Source organism: Cyprinus carpio, chromosome B9 (genome assembly GCF_018340385.1).
Source record: "Cyprinus carpio isolate SPL01 chromosome B9, ASM1834038v1, whole genome shotgun sequence".
NCBI lineage: Eukaryota > Metazoa > Chordata > Actinopteri > Cypriniformes > Cyprinidae > Cyprinus > Cyprinus carpio.
In genome coordinates this window covers 24,501,225-24,518,994 of record NC_056605.1, presented here as the reverse complement: position 1 = coordinate 24,518,994, position 17,770 = coordinate 24,501,225, and the positions used below count along the sequence as shown (strand labels likewise).

Genomic DNA, 17,770 nt, shown 5'->3' with positions numbered 1-17,770 from the left:
ATCTCAGTCTGCTATAGTTTCTGTATTTGCCATCGTTCCTTAGCCCATACATTCTTCTGTTTCCTTTTCCTGTCATAATGGGGCCTATTGATCATCTTTCATACTCTCTTTTTTCCCCTTTCTCTCTGCAATGGAGCCACCATTCCTGGACTGCACCCAGGTCAAGGTTCCTTCAGCCCCGATCTCTCTCGCTGTTTGGTTTCTGAATTGATTGGACGAGTTCGATACCCACACAAATCTGCAGGAAAAGTCAAGTGGTTCGGTGGCGAGAAGGAAAGAAAAAACACTTTACATTCAGCTGAAGTGTTACAAAGACCCCAGGGGCCAGTAAATGTGTCTGGTGCTTAGTGTATAACGTTAAATACTCAGACTTCAGGAGTTCTTTAGCTCCAATTCCGCTATCACCTCAGGCAGCACATTGAGCACAGAGCAAAGGCACAGAGGGAGCTAATGAAGTTGGGCGAATTGATGAGCAAAACCTGCAATGTAGGGGTCAAGCAGAAATAAAGTGCTCTTTCGAAAGCACGACAAGTCCTGAATGAGATGCTCATCTTAATATGTCAGCGCTTGCAAGTCTCGTGTTGGGTGCATTCGGTTGAGCTAACAGCAGAATTAGCAGCGGCCTCTTGTTCCGCCATGTGGTGATGCATGTTCATTTTCATACAGGGATTTTCCTAATCAATGCACTGGCATTTGAGTGAAAGAGTCTATTATTGTAGGATGAATGACTCAATTAAGGAAATGTGTGCTCTGTTTACCGGGTCTTGCACTTCTTCCTCTAATGAATTTAGTTTCTTATGTAGACAATGTCAGCATGGATTACACAGAGTAACCTCAAATGCTTGTTTAAAAATGTGACCAAGTTCTAAAATTAAATGCCAAATGTAAAAAAAAAAAAAAAAAAAAAAATGGTTTGGCTGAGTACATAAGACTTGGTAACTTTATTTGGAACATTATATGGTTTGACCTGTTCAATTGATTTAGAGATAATAATTCAAATTCAGACATTTAAAATGTCTGCTAAAGAAGACCTCTTTCGCAACTTGTGCATTATCTAATAAATATTATGTGTAATTTAACTTTATATATTCATACACATTAAATCTGTTTATATATACTTTTGTTAAAGAGTTTGGGGTCAGTAATATTTACTTCTACAGTTTTGAAGACGAGTAATAATGACTACTGAACATTCAGCTTCAAAGGAATACTTTACATTTTAAAATATATTAAAATAATTAATTAATTTAGGTATTAGTTAATTTATTTTAATATATTTTAAATTATAATAGTTCACACTATTACTTTTTTGTAATTAAAAAATGCAGTTTATGCATTCTAATCTGACAAATACGAATATACACTTGTTAATTCCATTGCTACACACACACACACACACACACACACACAAATATATACATAAATATATATTTGTAACCTGTGATACTTTTTCTTTTATTCTTTGATGAATAAAAAGTTAAAAAGAAAATAATTTGTTAAGGAAGTACAGGAAGTTGTTTTGATAGGACAGATACTAAAATATTAAATGAGGAAAAAGTTGCTGTTTACTGTTACAAGAAAAAGTACTTCTGAGCAGTTCTCACACATGCTGGCATTTCATTTCATTCTGATTGCCTGGACGGTCCTGCAGGCAGACACTTGCTTACCCTGGCTAGGCCAGCTGCGTCCACCTGATGTTTTATGGTGCTGTGTCCCCATTAGGTCCTGTAGTCGTCAACTCTAATTCTCACCTCCTCAAACAGAAGGCCTCTGATTGGTCATGAACCCAGAGCAGCACATACTGCAATGCAAAAACATTTCTTCCTCATTTTTCCATAGTCCCATTTTCTCTCACACAAACTAGAACCTTGTCAGACTTAGTGCATTGTTGATTCTAGAGGTCTGTACATAATTTCATCATAAAGGAATTGCTTCATTTGCTTCTCTTTCCATTTTCTATTAAACGTCGTAGGCTTGCAGGATTCAATTTTTGCTAAGCATCTAAGACCAGTTAATGGCATCAGAGTGGATTTTGGCAAAGACAAGCAAATAGCTCTCATAATCATTTCTTGAAAACATCAGCTCTGTTTCAAAGCATTTTAAAAGTGGACTGTGAGAGGGTTTCCCATGTTTCAAACCTGACAGCATGAAGAATGAGTTACATGAAGAGAAAAAGTAAGTGTTTGTTTTTCACCACGGCACCGCTCATTAACATAAACATTTCATCCGCATACGCACGTAATGACTGTGGCGGCATGCCACAATATGCATCATTTTCACCCTCGATACTCAGCTACAGCAATCTCTACTTCATATCGTTCATTCCTGTATTTCATTTGCCTCACAGATTTGCTTTGGCGCTGAGGGATGTGTGCATGTGTGTGTGTTTGGCATCAGATCCATCTCTATTGTTGCGTGTGTGCGCCACGCGGCTCGCTGGTCCATCTTGTGTGTTGTCTTGTCTCAGTTTTGATGTAGAGGGTGTGTGTTGTGTATCCGAGTCACTCTCATTATCTTGTTCCTTCTGCTCTTCACGAGTGTCATTATTCTCTCCAGCCCTCCATCTCAGCGTCGCTCTCTGCCTGCTCCGCATTTAATTAGCTCACTTTGCCAGCCATTTGTTGGAAACAAAATCCACACCGATGGAGCTCTTCAGAATAATTATCCCAAATATGATGCCGGACTCTTTGGGTTGGAACCCAGCCCAAACCTCTTTGAGTTTGAGCTTCTCTTTAACAGCAGCAAGAGTACCACGACGGAGCTCTCTGAGACCCACCTAGTCTTGCTGGGCCACACTCTTGACTATTAGTGTAATGTCTTGTCCTCCTCCATTCAGAGTGGAAATTAGAATGCCTTTTAAATTAAAACTGGATTCCTGATTTTTGACATTGAGGAAGGAAACAGGATACAGAATTTGAATTTAGGGAAATTTGAGCGAAAAGGGGGAAAAATATAAATGTTGACATCACAAGGCATTGTTTGAATGTTTTTATGAAAAAAGCTTTTAAAAGCCCTGACGTTCGAAGATTTAGGTCTTCCAAATAGATGAAAGATTGGATGGATAGATCTATCCTTTTTTGTTTGCTCACCTTAAATTTTTTGATTCATCTTTGTGCTTTGACTTGACCAGTTTTTTGTTAGCATTTAAGCTTTTTAAGCAACTAAACTGCAAAATATATTTTCACACAGATATAGAATTTGAAAATGTATTAAAACATTTTTTTTTACATTATTAATTACAGTACATGTATTTTTCCATTACCTGTGTTATATGCAATTCACACAATTCCTTATTCCGTCTTTCAAATTTAAATCCCAAATTCAACTTCCTGTGGATGGTGTCCAACTCCATTTAAATTCAAACTCATGCAAAAAGATAATAATCCAATGAGGCCTGTGGGGGGAAAAAATATGTGGAAGGCATACTATTTAAAATTTAAGAGGCAAATAAAAACATGGTTTTTAGGACTGTGATATGAGGCCAAAAGGGGAGTGAACAGGCAACACAGAGACCAAAACAGCTTTTAATTTGAAACCTTATATATATATATATATATATATATATATATATATATATATATATATATATATATATATATATATATATATATATATATATATATAAAGTGAAATGCAGGAAGTAGGAAATCTGGTAAGGGGTAAAAGAATGTGTAAAAATTGTGAGGGGGTTAAAAAGCAAACATATGCACAGTCAGAAACACAATGCATCACTGTGTTCAGAGGATTCTACCTGGCAAAGGCTCTGGAATTCTCGGCAGCAGAATGAGTGCAGATCCACGTGGCCCTGATGGAGCTCTGTCCATCTGGAAGAATCCTGCCTCTCAGGACAAACACTCTGCTCCATTAATGACATCATACCCCTGGCACAGAGCTGCTACAGACTGGGTTTGCATGATCTTGGATGCTGCAACTCGTTGGAGCGTAGCAGGAGAAAAGCCTTGTTGTTCCACACAGGAGGGAGGCCATAGCAAGCAAAATTTAGCTGGTGAAGCTGGTATATAAGCATCGATTTTACAGGTTAAACAAATTAAGATTCAAGATTTTTATTCGTCACATACACGATTATATAGAATATATATAACCAGCAGTGAAATGTGAGTAAGAAGACCAGGATCCAAAACACAACATATACTGGTGCATTAACAGATTGCTAAGATGTTGATTTTAAAGGAAAGCCATCTCTGAGTTTCACTGGTAGACCTTTCACCTGGAAAAAGTAGTCTCAGAGGGTGGCGGCTGTCACCAGCTGAGCATTCGTCACCTTACTGCCTACCAACAGGGACGTGGCATTTCCACTGGCCGTCACAGATCGATTGCAGCCGTCACGCTCACCCCACTCTAAGAGCTTCACACACCAACAGCTCCTCTGCCAACAGATGGAAAGGAACCACCCTGCACCTCATCGTTTCTTCTGTCCTTTTCCCTCTTTTCCTGCCTGATAAACACCTTCTGTTTTTTCCTCTTCATCTAGGTGGCAGGAACTTGGGCTCAAACTGACAAACACTCATTTCTTCCCTCTCTTCTTCTTCTGTTCAAACACGACCCACTGACCAAACTCAATTATGAGCTATATTTGTCATGTCCAGGAACACTTCCATGTTCAGGAGTCTAGGCATAAATCTTCGGCCCCAGTCAATATTCTGTTCACCAACACGAGAGCTCTCCATTGTCATTAGCCACCCAGTGGTGAGAGGAGGAAGACAAAGACTCGAGCAGTCATTTATCTCTTTAATGGTGGCATGGTCACACAGTTGAATCGAAGACGGAAGACAGCATCATATATAGTACAGCAGTGTTCAATATAGAACCACACAGATTTTTGTGAGGGGTGCGTTCATTGTGGGTTCATTGCCCACCCCCACCCCCCCACCAACTGTAAAAATTGATAGTAATATCTGCATGCAAAAATGCCAAATTTGGTGCTTTGTAACTTTTCTTTTTGGCTGGGCAATTAATCAAATTATATCTACTTTCACTTAGAATTTTGGCTTTCAATGATTATAAAAATTAGATTAAAAAAATTATAATAACGATACAACGATAAATTATATTGTTTAAAGGTAAAATACTGTTACAGGTACAAATATTGTACAGCAAATAATATACAAATATGTAATATGTTTTATTTTTAATATTTTTTAATTAACTAAAATATCTTTATTATTAATTTATTTTCCATTTTTATTTGTTTTTCAAATTATGTTTAAAGGAAAGTTCAATTATTATTATTTTTTTTTTACATTTAATTAATGCATGATGTTTCCAAAGCCATGTTAAATAATAATGTAAAATTATAATAAAATCTGTGTGTGTATGTGTAAGAGAGAAAATACCTTCTTTCTGGCCTTTTAACATTTGCCCTAAAAATGTGTTTTGTTTTGTTTTTTGCCTTTTTTCTTTTAAATAATATTGATATACCCTCCATGTATTTTCCCTTAGGCCTCATTATTATCTATTTTTCTTTCTCATCACGTAATGTCAGGTAAAAATAACATTTGCACAACTGTGGAACAGGCCTTGAGGAAGTTGCTGAGATGGCAAGTAACTCTTCAGAAGAGGTCGTTTGTTAAATATATTGACCAATTTCAAACGCTGCTGGTTCTTAATGAACTGAGAACCAGTGTGGTGAAGAATTGGTCAATACTAGAGGGAATAAATAATTAATAGTGATGAGGTTTTTACCTGTGAAATCTGCATCCAGTCTGAGATAGATGAAAAGAGGGGTGTTTATGGGTTGTTGATGGATCTGTTTTTCTACTGCTGCATCCAGAATATAGATGAGCCGAGACTTGTTTATAGTTGAAACATCACAATTTACATATGAAGTTTAACTCAGATGATGTTTTAAAAGTTTACAAGGACATTGAGCCGGGTGACCGATGTTCCCTAGTGACACATTTGTCACCAGTCATTATTCACTAATGAATTTTATGTTAAGCAGAGCCATATTGTCAAATATGGATGGGATATTTCTAGGTTTTTAGATCTGTGGAGACACTTTCCTCCATTAAAAGCTTCTGTCCTTTGGGCTAAACTCTAGATCTGTTTTCTTCAGTGATTTTAACTTACTTTTCCGCCCTGGACACTTCCTCATACAAACCTGGCCTGAGCTCTTTTGAGTACTACCCTGTGTGTTTTATAACTGATAACTGCCCTCTCCCACAGCAGGGAGGCAATAACAATAAAGCACTGAAGCAATTTATCTGGAGATTATCATGAAAATATATGGTTTTCTGTCATAAACAGTGAGAGGAAACGAGAGAGAGAGAGAGAGAGAGAGAGAGCCCGAAAGAGACATTATCCGTAATGAAACGGTTTATGAATGAAACCAGCACAGCTTCCTACAGATTACTCCCCCTCTCTCAAAGAATGAGAGTTTGATGAGACGGTAAATGCCGCTGAAACCGGCAGTGATGCAGGTATATATTTTTTTCCCTGTGAAGTTGTCTGATGCTGTCTTAGCTCGTGAATCACAGACTTCATCTGTGTTCTCTGTAGAATGGTTTTAGAGAACAGAGATCTGAGGTAAATGCATGACCTACCTCTTCTTTAGGCTCTTTCATCTCTGCTCAAGCAGATGAGAGCTCATTTATGAGGTGCGCTGTGGATCTCCTGCGTGTACTCATTTAAATCACATGTTTTTTTTTGCATAAGTATCATTCACACTCATGAATGAAGTCAGAATGGCTGTGTAGTTGTACAGTGTTTTGACTTCAATCCCTTCCACTTCTATTCAAGGTCTGTATAGTGAATATAATGTACTTAAACTTGGCCCTCAACCTCTGTTTTAATGAAACACTTTTTCCAACTGCTAAATTTTCAAGTGGATCTTTTTAGTTTTTTGGGGGGCTGATTATGCACACTTTTAAGAGTTACTTCTTAGAGTTGATTATCATCTCATTGTACAATGTTGAAAGTAAATAGTGTATGTTTTAGGAATCTGTGTGAACTGCAGCAAAATTAGCATTTTTTGTACATGCATTTAGAAATGTATAGAACAATTTATATGTATTTTATATATTTATGCCACTTATAAACCTTATATAAGGTATATAAAATATATATCTTAAATATTTTTTTTTTTATCTTATATAAGCTTATGCAAGATATATTTCTATACACACACACACACATATATACACACATACAGCTTATAGAAATATCTTGTATAAGCTTATACATCTTATAATGTATTACAAATTCACATGGAATAATAAATCATATTAAACAATTTACATAGACATTATACATTGTTTCATAATATATTAATTTATATGTGTGCATATATGTATTTTTGTATATATTATAATACTAATAAAAAAAAATAACAAACAAACATTTTTTTAAATATAAAGTACTTTGTAAAAGCTGTACAAATCTTTGACAACAAGGGGAAAGTTTTGTTGTTGTTGTTGTTGTTGTTGTTGTTGCTTAATTAAATGTGTCATGCCGTCAAAGTGGCACACTGAGCATTGCTATTATTGTTTATAGCTGTTCGTAACCGGGTTATCCAGCAATGCGACTGTACTACGGCATGCCAGCAACCTCCCTGGGGCCAATCAGAGTGGAGCAGAGGGCACTAGAGATTGTCATTCAGAGCTGACATCAACCTCTTACCCAATCTGCACTTCCAGCCAGAAAAAGCTTTTCTCCTTGTTCTTATTCACTCATATCCACATGGATGCTGCACTTGAGGCAATAAATTGCTTGCTTGCGCTGTTTCCAAAACAGTGTCCATTGCATTTGCCAGCAAGATTTGATAGCCTGCAATTATCATGTCAAGTGTTTGGCTGGAACACAACCGATGATGGTTTTATAAAGGTATGGAGCAGAATTGCATATCTTTTATTTTCTTAAAAAAGAGGTTGGAAGCATGTTCTCTTTAACAAAGAATCAAAGTAGTGCAAGGAGACACTTGTGTTTCTAATCAAGGCAACAAATCCAGGTCTAATCTTTACTGTCATCCCATGTGGAATCTTGTTGAACAGTGTTTTAGAGCATGTATGACTAAAGACCATATTGAAGTCATTTGTTTTAGATATGATGTAATTAAACCAAACCCCTTTAAAAGACTGAAGCACTGACTCAACAGTGAGCACTCTATTAAAAGAACATTTAATCATTAATCTCATGGGAGTCTAATTCAGCTCTCACTCATTGCCAGGAAATTTAAGGGAAGTTCAGCCTGTTAATAGTTTTGATAGGTACATGCTTACTGTGTTCTTGAAGAGTTTCCAGGAGTACCTCTAACACGTCTAAAACCTTCTCTGTGTGTCGTATTGAGTTTTAAAGTGGTAGAGATCTCTGTGCAGACGTTCAACAACTGTTAATGACAACCTAAATTTAGACCCAGCAGCCCGCATACAGCAACTGTCCAGTCAAGATAAGCCTGACCAGTCCTGGACATCTAACACAGATCTTCGTCATCTCTGTCTAAACATAATATTGGTTTTGTTCTTCTGCTTTCATGACAGCCCTTGTGTATTGAAATGAAGTGATTTGTGAATGAATGCTCACACTGGTGATGTTTCTGGGGGGAATCCATGAGTTGTTAGTCAAATCAAGTCACCATTATTTATATAGCCTTTTAACAATATAGATTGTATCAAAGCAGCTTTACAGTATCAAAATAGGAAAATAGTGTGTCAGTGCAAAAGGACAAGAGTAAAACGATGTTCAGACTCCATCACAAAAAAAAGAGAAAAAAATCCCTTTCCATTTTCCTGTTCCTTGTTTCTTTTCTCCCTCCCTCTCCTTACCATCTCCATCTGTCTGTCAGTCTATGTCTCCATCTCCAATTAGTTTCCTTTCCTTTCTCCCCTTCCCCTTCCCCTTCCTGTTCCCATTTTCATTTTCCCTTCCCTCTTTTCTTATCATCTCCATCTCTGTCTCCATCTTCAATGAGTTCCCTTCCCTTCCCTTCCCTTCCCTTCCCTTCCCTTCCCTTCCCTTCCCTTCCCTTCCCTTCCCTTCCCTTCCCTTCCCTTCCCTTCCCTTCCCTTCCCTTCCCTTCCCTTCCCTTCCCTTCCCTTCCCTTCCCTTCCCTTCCCTTCCCTTCCCTTCCCTTCCCTTCCCTTTTCCCTTTTCCCTTTTCCTGTCTTTCCCCTCCTCTGCTATACTCTCTTTTCCTTTGATGTGCTTGGATGTGTGTATGTGTTTAATGTGTTTAAGTATGCTAGTGTGTGTACACAGTCTCTATGGGTGATTGGCGTTGCTGCGTCAGTGAGTTTGAAGCTGGATTCTGTGCAGAGGCCAGTCGTAGTATGACAGCAAGCTGATGGGAGTTTGACTAGAGGAGGTGACAGGTGGACGTATTGCTTTTTGTAACCTGACAGGCATGCTGCAGACAGTCCACATCACTCTGGCTGTCTGCCTCCAGCTCAGAGCAAACAGCAAGGCTAAAAGGAGGAGGAGAGTAAAACAACAGCTCCACACCACAGCAACAAGGAGCCTGAAAATCGTTTCAGCATGCAGACAGTCAAGCCTTCCAGATGCCTGCTGACAATCCCACGGCAGACCTCAGGTGTGTACACAGCTGCCTGTCAGGACATACCTCAGTCACTGTAAACTTTTGCTGTCACAGAAGATAGCATCATTCTGGATTTTCTCTGTGTGAGTACAAACGTACATACGGTACATTCACGCTCATACTTGGAAATGCTCCTCTAAATCCCCCTGAGTGCTGTGGCATGACTCGTCACACTGAAGTAGAGCAGATGAGAGACAGATGGTGTCGTTGGGCTCTCCCCGACACAGAGCCAGGATCCAGTCTGTCTCCTTTGGGTTTCGACAACCGGCCACCCCAGCCTGTGACTCAGGACCCCCTGGAGACAGATGTCGAGGGCCCCCGAGTGCAGGGTGGAGCCCAGCACACAGTTGTACTAAACACTCAGCATTTCCAACTTACGCCAGCCAGCTGGCAGGAATGTGTGCCCTGTCTGGTGGAAGGCTTGAGATATTTTTAGAGTGGCCTTCAGAATTATCCCATTCACCACATATCACCTGCTAGTTTCTGTCAGCAAAGGGTCTCTATCAGTATTCATATACTCACACACAGACAAACAGAGATACATACATACTGTAAGGTCTGTTTTAAAACCTAGTGAGCTGCCTACTTCCTACATAGACGGCTGCCTTCTAAGGCGGTATCTTAATTGAAATGGAGCCTCATAAGTGGCTAAATCAGATTACGTAATAGCATATGGAAAGTTCGTATTTACAAGTTGGAAAGTCGTAATTATGATGTCAGGTGCGTTCCAGTCACTTTGGTTGGAGCAAGTTGGCAATGTACCTTTTATACATAAAATTCAACAAGATGTTTTTAATCTACATCTATAAAATGATAAAGAATGCACATGGGGTGTTTTTGCTTTTTTATGTTTTTATTCAGTTTATGAAGATGCTGTAAATTAAGTTGTTTTATATATATATATATATATATATATATATATATATATATATATATATATATATATATATGTGTGTGTGTGTGTGTGTGTGTGTGTGTGTGTGTGTGTGTGTGTGTGTGTGTGTGTGTGTGTGTGTGTGTGTATGTTGTAATTTTCATAACACTGCTGTGGTATTTTTGTACATGTAACTTAGTTTAATTGTAAGTGGAAAAAAAACATTCATTTAAAAAAATTAACCATTAATATACACGCTGCATCCATTATGTCCGACATTTTCTAACTGACCCGCCTCCAACTCGGAAACTCAGGGCTTAAAGAAAATCCATTGTTTCCCACTCATAATTATGATGTTGTAGTCAAGTGCATTCAGCTGGTGTATTTATAATGATTATAATTACATTTATACATCAATCTCACATCATTCACCATTTTGGAAAGCAACAGATCTGTATTGTGACATATGTCCAAGAGAGATGAATTACTGAAATAAAAAAGAAAAAAGGAAATGTAGAGACTTGATTTTATCCTTAGGTTGGTGACTGGATGAAAGCAGAGAACTTTCAGGTGATTAAGTAAAGACATTTTGATAAGAAAAATTGCAAGCTCAAAACAAAAGCATGGATTGTTTGCAATTAGATTTTTCTGACTTTTTTCTTTTTTATCCCTTTTTTCTATTCCTGTTCCTTTCCTTTTCTTTAACAATTTCATTCATTGCAATGCATTCTGAGCTCATTGCAATGCATTTTGCTATTGACTTCTTCGTGAAGTATAGCGTCTGCACCTTAAAATGGGACTCACTAGGTTTTGGAACAAATCTATAGGCACGCACACATACACCGGCAGCTTTCACAGGGATATTTAGTGTTTTTTTTCGCCTCACCTTCAGAGCTGTCTCAGTCTGTTTGTTTTACTCCGTAGTCACAGCCAAAGACATTTGTCAGGATTGTGGCTGACAGAAATCCCTCAGCGTGTGGATTTGCTGTCGAGTCTAAACCCCACTATCCACCCACACCTCGTCGTTGCTACTACAAATTGTTTAGACACTCATGAATGTGTTTTTATAATGCATTCAACCGTTGAATATGTCATTTATTTTACAACTTTATGCACATTGAAAACAATTGGTTTGGTTACCGGGTTTGTGTCATACTATATACTAAAGTACTCAACCCAACCCCTCCTATAACACAGAAACAAAACAAGCACACATGCCTGATATGCACAGATCTCTCGTGACTCAGTAACTTGATGCTTTATAGGGCCATATCACCCACCTGTCTGAGACGGAAAAATTCTGCCTTCGGTTCTGCCAGCTAGTACCTCCTCAGGAGAGGAGCAAGCACTAGCCTTTAAAGCCAGCGGCACAGCATCGCTCCACATATTCATTGCTCTGCTGTTGGAGTGCCATTTGTGCTTTTAAAGCCCATGCTGTTTATTTTATCACTCTCTTCAGTCAAAGTCAATATTATGAGTTAGATGTCTAGAAATATATATCTTGAAAAGCTGTCGTTTGATTCTGCGTTTACTGGCACTATCAGCACACACTACCGTAGATAACCTAATTATGTCATGATGTTAGGCCAATCAGGAAATTAGGCATAATATGATATATCTACTTGGTCTTGTGAAATAATTGTCTGCTCTATCAGGTTGCTGGGTTAATGTTTTCTTTCGCCCACTGTAGGGTCGTGTTTATAGCACTGGTCACATGCTGTGGATTCTCCATAGGCTTCCACGTGAATCTCCGCTAATCATCCATGTACGGGTGGGAACTGGACACCTGCTTGCTGTAATTGCAACATCTCTCTGTGACTAACTAAACTAAAGGTTAACTGAAAGAAAAATGGATAATACACTTTACAATAAAGGTCTATAGAACATTAGAATCAGTTAATGAATTAGGTATCATGAAATAACCATGAACATCTTTTACTGCATTTATTAATCTAGGTTAATATTAATTTATAAATATACTATTATAAATATGTTACGTTATGTTATATTGCTGATAGCTAATGTTACACTAATATTAATATTAAGGTAACATTAGCCCATCTAGAAGATTTTTTACTGTTTTACCCAGTAAACTATTGTACATTTTCTAAATGGAAAATGTTTGAGCAAGGGGGGGGGGAGTAAAATAATGTTATAAAGCAGAGATTGCTAAATTGCCCAAAATCACTTTTTCCATCAGTGATGGTTTTAAGCCTTGGAACAAGTGCTACTGTGTGATGTCACAACAGGACCCATTCGTGGAACCCCACTAGTTGAAAGCCGAATTTGGATTCGACATTAGAGTGAGAAACATTCGCTTTTATTTTATGTCCTTGAGGCACAAAATGCCTTTCTCTACAGGAAGCTATGTTAATGATCACAATAAGTACGCTGGTCCATTTACTGCTCAAGGTTTTTCTGTTCGTATTTCTATCAAATTCTCTTTTGTGCTGGCCTCATCTGAAAAATGAGAGAACTAGAGGGTATGTTGTGTCAGATATTTTTATAGTGCCGCATAAAGCACATTTCTCACGACAGAGGAGGCAGACACCTGTACCGCTGCTCTTTTATTTGTTTCATGTTAAATGTCAACCGTTATTAAGTGTCGAACTGGCTGTAGCAGATTGTTCTGGACCGTGAGGTATAGCTTTACAATTCCAGTCGCTGTTTGTCTTCGACAAGTTTGGCTTTTACCTACATGAATGATGCTCTTTTACTGCTGCGCCTGTGGTTACTGGTGGAGGACACGTGTTATTCATGTTCTTTTCAAGCAGATAAAATATCATACGAGCGGCGATGAATGAGCCACCTTTGTCAAAGCACTTTAATGATTTTGATTATTGATTTAATTAGTAGAGTAACTAATGATGGGTCCCTTTCTAAGCCATTTTTCTATTTTGTAACCTTCATGTCTGGTGGCTTACTCACCAGTTACTGATAAAAGAGCAAAACTCATTAAAAACTCTTACCTCGGTTAATCTCATCACCACTTCTATTTCCAAGGCCTTTCATCACCACATGCAATCCCGAATGGATAATGGGACTCTTGTGGACTGCATTGGACAAATTCATCCTTCTCACTGAATGGTTAACACAGACTTTCATTTTCAATTTGAAAGGTTGACTTCAATTTGCAGAGGTGTTAGCCAGGCATGAAAATATGGCGGCAGTCTCGTGGCAGTGCTTTATGCACGACGAAAGCCGAACAAATGTTTCTCAGTCGAGGTCAAGGTCAAGGTCGAGCCCGTTCCCCTGGAGAAAGGGGCAACGGAGCATGTTTGCATGCTCTAATCCCATCTAATGGGCCGCACCAGCTGCTAAGAAGGGACAGTTGTGCTTCGTGCTGTCTTGGTCCCCATCAGCCCCCATCATCAAGCTATGGGAATGTGCAGCTGGGGAATTCTTCCCCACCTGTCTCCCTCCACGGGCGGCCCTGCCAAACGCGGTCACGTCTAAATATAGCTTGCGTGTTGGAGGCTGTGGGGAAGGGCACATAGGAGAGAAGGAGGAGGTTTGAAGTGCCAGACCTGGTTGGGGGTGGGTATAAATAAACAGAGGGCTGGGTGGCAGGAGTGGGCGCCAATGCTGAGATTCAACAGCCTTCTCGTACGTGCCAAGCCTTCGGCGCCGAACGCTGATGACGGGGAGTGCCAGCGTATCTTGGCTCTCAGTCTGACAAGCGGTGTTGCGTGCTTGCAGTGTAGGCTGCTTTGGTGATTAGAATGGGAGTGTTGTAGTTTTGTTGTGTCGCATCATGTTGTTTGATTGCAGTGTAGACAGATGTTTACTCATTAACAAATGGATAAATAGCCTTAAAAGAACTCAAACTCTTTGAGGAAAGCAGGTTGTGTGCAGAAATCATCAGTCTTATTTCGTTTATAATGAGGGACAGGTATTGAAAACCTGTTGTTATTCAGTATTGGTTGTATTATATAAAATATTGGAAACTAATTTTGCACTGACATTTGATGTTTTACAAAATCATTTATATTTTAGCTTAGATGTGATCTTGTTGTTTAAATAATATTGTGGTTGGAGATAGGATGAGTAATGCAAAATGGCACAAACAATGGGACAATAAATGCAATAATATCTGTAAATAATTTTTAATATGTGTAAAAAGGTTAAGGCTGTGATTTTGGAATCTTTCAAAGTGTGTAGTTAACTATTAGGGCTGAGATTGATGTTTTTTTTGTTTGTTTTGTTTTTTGACAGACAGACAGATAGATAGATAGATAGATAGATAGATAGATAGATAGATAGATAGATAGATAGATAGATAGATAGATAGATAGATAGATAGATGACCTATTACTTATAGCAAGATTCTAAAGTGTGCATCCAGTGGACCCTTTACTATCCCATGAGGCCATGGGAGAGGATTTTCTGAATGGCAGTGAAGGGACGCAACTATCGTTGGTAGGTCACATGACAATGAAAACAATGCAAATGTAGTACTTAAAGATTACATTCCTGCTACACACATGCATGCTATAAAATATAGGGTCACAAAGTAATCACTTTTTGCAAACTGAATAACTTAAGTTATTTGTGGATTAGTGTGTACTGGAGACGGGAACCATTTCAAACGATTCAGTTCGATTTGGTGAACTGGTTCGACTGGTTCACTAAGAAGATCTGGTTAAATACAAAGATTTGTTTGCGATCCGGACATCACTAGACGAGACTAAACAAATAAAACCCATCACAAATGAGGCATTTGTTGCATCCAGTGGGGACATAATTACTGATTATAATGACTTATACTGTGTTTTTACGTGTTGCACTGCGTATCGTGCCATGTCTGCATTTGTGATCTGAGAAACAACAAACAACAAGCCTACTCTACTGCTCAAAACTCGCATTTGAATCATCATTCACAACTTACAACTTAACCACTGATTTCTAGTCATGTCCTCTTTTGGAAGGCCAAACAAAGTTTCACTTCAACGAACACCACAGTGACTCCACGACAAGCTGCGGCAACAAAGAGAATAAAAGTTACGCCTTCTTTCTTTGTGTGAATATTTGGGCAGCGTTATGCAAATCTTCCCACATAGTGTCATAGAGATGTGGGGGTGTGGTAGAACGAGCCGTTTTAGGGGGGTGTGGTTGACCCTTAACTTTTATAAAGAATATCTCTTTGGATTTGAGACTTTAGTCTTTGCAACTTTACAGATCTTCTTTATGCACCAAGAGCTTGTAACACTCCAAAGAGAAAGGAAAAATTTAAATTGCATCATATGACCCCTTTAGAAGAAGTACCTACTTGGTATGCGATTTTGGACACAGTCTGTGGTTTTTTATTGCATTGTTTGATTCTCAAACCAACAGCTTGTGTGAGCCAATTGTTAATTAATTGGTCAAAACACTTTCAAATCAGTCTCGATCATTCATTGAAGTCAATATTGACTTGCTTTACTCTAATTGTGTTCCCAGAACTGTTAGGTTTCGTGATCAATGTGAACAATGTAATTACTGACTGGTTGTTCGTATGTCATGTTTTTGTTTAGAATAAAAGAACAATTAATGAAATCATCAGTCAGCACCTGGAATCATTTAATGCCTTGCAATTTCATGTACATAATGAAACAATAAATTGTCCATCATTACACTGATCTACAGTGTGCAAACTTTGTGAGAGTCTCTTGTGGTCTCGTCAGAGGGTTTGACCCGTAGGAATTCAATCACAGTACAGTCATGCTACAGAGTGGCCCGGCCTGTCCCTTCTCAAAGGCACTCAGAGGAATAACAGTTCCAAATAAGAGAACCAACGGCCTACTTTATCTCCACAGCCCTTAAAAGCCTGACGTACCCTCTTTATTTTTAGGATGCACCCTGTGAGGAAACTCAGCCGTATGCAAACACAGGCACTTCAAAGCTCCCTCAACCCTCCTCGCCTTTGCTTTCTTCTTTTTGATTATAAGGCTTTACATTGTTTTTATCTTGTCTTCGTAATGTAAGAATATGCCATATCAGCCGCTTTGAGGCTTCTGCTCCATGCCTTGAATCGCCTCAGAGGTAGAGCTCGTTCTCGGGCTTGTGTTGGTATTTTTTTCTCTCTTTTGTGATACGATCGAACTGGAACACTTGGAACGGCCTTCTGCCGTTGGGGATGGTACCCTCATGAACATGCTCTCTCAAGTCAGATTCAAAGAAACATTGCAGGGCCCTTAACAAACTGTTCAGTCATGTGGGAATTTGTAAGGAGGGAATATGTGCAGGAAGCAGCTGCTCAAATATTATACATAAAATTTTTCTCTCATTGAAGAATTCAGAAGTAATCATGTATTTTGGTCAGGTGCATACACTATATATATATATTCATATACTTGAATTTGATTTTTGTGAAGCTCTTCAAAATGAACATGGTTGATAGGAATGGTTCACAAAAATGAAATTGCTTTTGTTATGTATGGTACTCATATTCATGTTACTCCAAAAGTGTATGATTTTCTTGATTTGTGGAATACAAAAGGAGATATTTAGAAAAATACCCAAGCTGCACTTCTCCATACAATGGATGTTTTGAACAGAACCATTTAAATGATTACGTCTTGGCTTGATTATAAAAATGCATGAATGATCAGAAAAAGAGCATGTGTAAGAGAAATAGTAAGGGGTTCTGGTGTCAATATAAGATTAAATGGACATCTCTGAGAAAAACCTGTCAAAATGGCAATTTTGTCAAACGAAGTAAAATAGACTCAAAGAAGACATTTCTGACATGCAGTAAGTGTTTAAAGGTAGATATCATTGCTCAGATCATTTAGCCATGCAATAATTTGATGAGAAATGTTTAGATTCATTTTCGTTGGAAACTTTGGCATCTTGGCAAATCTGAATATAGTCTGTAGCATTGTTGAAACAATTTTTGTAACTCTAAAGAAGATATAAGGTTTTTTATGAATTTATTCATATTTTTTATAGTTTTATAACATTATCACAGTTTATTTGCTATAGTTTAGAAAATTGTAATAAAATATAACAAGAACTCAGTTTAGCAATTAAAGAAAAAAGAAGTAGAAAAAACACAAAGCAAAACATGGTCAGGTCAAAGTTTTTGGTCCCCAATTATTTTTTGGTTATTATTAAAAAATATTTTTGGTTTGACTGTATGTGAGATTGCTGGGTTCTTTTGGTCAGGAGCATTGAGCTGGACACCTGTAAAAGTCACCATTCATTCTCCTTTTAATCTCAATTCTGTCTGTGGAGCAATGATAGAGATGTTAAATAACATACTGCACACTTTCCAAGAACGGACCACTACTGACAACCTTACACAATATCATCTCTCCATTGACGTCATGTTTTGTTCATTTTCCATGAGAAACTCGGCCCAGTCA

The 17,770-nt window shown here is 38.2% G+C and overlaps 1 protein-coding gene across 3 annotated transcripts in view; it reads left to right on the top strand.

Annotated features, from left to right (window-relative positions):
* The window catches only part of LOC109096391 (receptor tyrosine-protein kinase erbB-4-like), a 293,046-nt gene that overhangs the window by 34,724 nt on the left and 240,552 nt on the right, over nucleotides 1–17,770 (top strand). The window lies entirely within an intron of this gene.